Source organism: Euprymna scolopes, chromosome 39 (assembly GCF_053919585.1).
Source record: "Euprymna scolopes isolate OS-2025 chromosome 39, ASM5391958v1, whole genome shotgun sequence".
Taxonomy (NCBI): domain Eukaryota; kingdom Metazoa; phylum Mollusca; class Cephalopoda; order Sepiida; family Sepiolidae; genus Euprymna; species Euprymna scolopes.
Window position 1 is genome coordinate 28,052,059 of NC_136520.1, and position 4,112 is coordinate 28,056,170.

Below are 4,112 nucleotides of genomic sequence, written 5' to 3' on the forward strand. Positions count from 1 at the left end.
CATGTACATATATATACATGAATATATATGTATATGGATATACGCATATACATATGCATATATCCATATACATAGTTAAAGATTAATTGTAAATTAAAACGAGCTTTATGCGTTTCGTACTGTTTAGTAGATTGGGAGACTTAAATGGTAACAACTTGCGCTAAATAAAAGGGTGATATCTTAATATAAACTAGCGGTTAAAAGTGTGAAAGAATAACATCTGTTTATACAATCTCCACATTAAGAAATATTTGCTTCATTTTTTTTTATTATGATCGCGTTAAAACGTCGCTTCTCATACGATCACCGAAGATAAGCGACGTGAAGTCTCGCCAGTATCAGATGGGTGACCATTTGGGTATGCTACGCGCTGTATATCATTTTGTCCTGACCGGGATATACATGCGACAAAAGACTAGCTCGCCAAGGTCTAATAACATACGGCATAATCACGTTGACACACCGGTTCCCGTCAGATCACTGAAGTTAAGCAACGTTGAGCCTGGTCATTACTAAAATGGGTGACCAATTTGGGAATTCCAGGTGCTGTATGTAGGAGGACGTCGACACCTCACTGCAAAAAGTTGCAAAAACCTAACGTCGTCATCTCCCCTAACGGGGATATACATGTGACTGGGGGCCGCTTGTGAATTTCATACTCCCATGAAACTCCTTCCTTCGGAGGAAGTCGGTTAAACCCTGAATAGGGTTGGTGCTGACTGCACACACTCCACAAGGTCTAATACCAAACCAGGTATTATCCGTTCGCCATTTTCTTTCAAATCTATACCTAGAGTTATTTCCCTTGTCTATATTTCGGTTACTGTATGTAGTATCTCGTGTTTTCCTTTCTCTCTATAAATTTATCTATCTTCTCCATTCCTGACATCCTTTCCTTCACATATTTTCTGAGTTTATACTTTGACTCTCCCCGCATTGTTACATTGAAATAAAAAAAAAAAAATCTATGCCCTTTGTAACCGACATGGGTCTGTTGGTTAGCCTGATTGGATTTAGGATTTGCTGCTCACATAAATAAACAACGTGGAGGTTGTCAAAAGGCATACGTGAAATTGGTGCGACGGCATCGACTGAATGAAACCAGGTCTTCACTGCACTATACCACTTCCTAGTTTCGCGCCTTGTATTTGGCCTTGTAAAACCCTTATCATTTTAACGTTTGATGTGCTAGGCAGTAGAAACCGCATAAGGCTCGTAAAAATATTGTTTTGTTTTTAAATATCTTATTCATTCTATGTCTCATAGATGTACAAATGCATATAGACATATAAATATATGCATATTTCAATATATACATACACATATATATATATAAACATATGTATATATGTACATATATATATATATACATGTATACAACCGCATATATATATTATATAATTTTTCAGAATGTGAGAGATTATAATTAATTTCCACGGCCAAACAACGTCGCAGCTCACATGAGCCAAGACAGCTAACAAACCGGAAGTCCAAGACTCGAGTTACGTCCTCTTTTGTCACAATTTCCGGTTTGTTGGCTGTCTTGGCTCTTGTAAGCTGCGACGTTGTTTGACTACGGAAATATATATATATATATATATATATATATATATATATATATATATATATATATATATATATGTTGTCTGTGCCATTCATCTTGAGAATAATAAGAATGCTTGGATCAAAAAAGGTTTCAGACACCCCAGAATCATCATAAAAAAGCAGGACAGTATTTTTTCATAACATTATATTTCCAATAAATTATGATTAAACAAAACAATATATCTTCTATGCACGTTTGTAACTTTCCTGTGTTTTATTTAAAAAGTTTTGTTTTAATTTTACTGATAGATAAGGAAATTACTAATATTCTAAAAAACAGTATTTCTTGTTTTTCACGTGTTTTAAAAAACACAGTTTTATTTACAAAACATTTGTTTGTTTGTTTTTTTTTGTAAAATGTAGAGATTTCTAACAAATATAGTTTTTGTTATATTCACATTAGTAATTTAAAAAACAAAACTTTTTTATGTCTGTTTTTTTTGTTGTTATAAAGGTATTTAGCTCTTTTTACCACACAATATTTTTATGTGTAAAATACAGTTTATTTACACGTTATCCGCAAATGTTTAATTAAAACACTTTTTTGCACAATGATTTGAATTGCAAACTTTACATTAAAAACTAAAACTAATTTTATTTGCAAAACATTTATTTAATCGAAATGTATACACAAACGAATGAAACAAAATATGTTTTACCTAAACAAATTCTTACATATTTGATTTTATTAAAAAAATGTAATATTTGATTCTTTGCTATAGAAATATTCGATTTATTATAAGCAATGAAATTGGTAGTCAACAGTAAAAAACAAAATCAGTGTAAAATTAAAATGTATTATTTTGGTTGTTGCTCAAATGGGGTGCCTCAAATCTATTTGATCCACTCATCTATTTTTGTTTTTTTATTGATAAAATGCAAAATTGTTTTAAATAAAGAGTGTGAGAAAATTGTTTGTAGAGAGAACAGAAGAAACATTCTGATTGTATAAAAATATTAATTTTAGAAAAAAAAACACAGAAAGCAAAAAAAAATATAATAATAATAAGGAAACGGTTGCACTTCTTGGACCGAAAGTCCACGCTGTGCTCGTTCTGAGGAACCTCATTTTGAACGCAAAAAAAAAGCGAGAATCTTTGGGTTTATAAAGAATATGACACTAGTCCTTGTAAAATATAATATTTTCTCACCAGAAATGGAAAAAACTCCATTCGGATCTCCTCATATTCCATTCATCAGGAAAAGAAAACTTGGAGAAAACAGAAAAAAAGCCAAATATCATTTGATATTAAAAAAAAAACATCGATTGAAAAAATCCAATTTCGATTGGAAATAAACTTTATAGATTTTTTTCATTGGCAATAAATTCTAGATTGCACTGTACAGAAGTCTGCTTTAAATTCGTATGTTCAAATACACACAAGCACATGCATACAAACACATGCACGCGCACGTATAAACACACACACACATATACACACACATATATATATTGCATAATTCAGAAAAACATTCTACCTATGGTTTCAAACAGGTACATACTGTGTTACTTGAATTTTAGGTAAAAACTGGCTTTCGTTAGCCATATTTTGATCTTATAATCAAAACTCTAGAATCTTAGTACTGTACCATGAGTCAGCTCTCTTGCTTAAAATCCAAGACACCATATTTACCCGAATGTATGTAATAGTATAAATAGATTTTGGATTCATTTCTACCCAATTATATATATATATATATATATATATATATATATATATATATATATATATATATATATAGTGACTGACGACTTTTACAATTTTGTTAGGTTATATTGATATGTGACGTTTTGATACAATTGTACTTTCTCCAGTCGAAAATATCATGGTATTCAATTGGAGATGATATTCGAAACTAATAGGAAAAATTACTGAAAGCTAGAGAAAAAAAAAAACAAAATGTAAAAAAGAAAATATAAGAAAGAGAAAAATTAAAGAAGCAATGAAAGTAAAAACTCCTAACTTCATGCATATATATATATATATATATATATATATATATATATATATATATATATATATATATATATGAGATAGAGAGGGAGAGAGAGAAAGAGAGAAAATTTATTTATTACTTTAAAGGAAAAGAATGTGATTTAAACGATTTAGGCTTCTCCAGGGCTCTTTCTGTTATCGTCACATTAAGAAAAATATAAATTATTTGTTGGGAAAATATAATATCAAATGGGTTGAGATTTGTGTGTAATGTCTCATAAGATGGGCGGTGCTTAGTATAAAGGTCTTACATAAATGGGCGGTGCTTACTATAAAGGCCTTACATAAATGGGCGGGTCTTAGTATAAATGCCTTACATAAATGGGCGGTGCTTAGTATAAAATGATAATTATGTGTTTTTTTCTTATCTATTCCCTGCTTCCTTTGTTCCAGCTCGTTTTATTTGTTGGTCTATAGGTCTTCACCAATTCCTTGTTTTTAGACCTCGTTAAAAACACATTTCTATTCCAGTAGCTTGTGTCCAATAATTGTGGAACTCTATTTATGCTG

General features: G+C 30.7%; 1 pseudogene; it reads left to right on the top strand.

Annotated features, from left to right (window-relative positions):
- The first annotated feature begins 436 nt into the window (after window positions 1-436).
- Window positions 437-555, top strand: LOC145264096 (5S ribosomal RNA; annotated as a pseudogene).
- The last annotated feature ends 3,557 nt before the right edge of the window (window positions 556-4,112 follow it).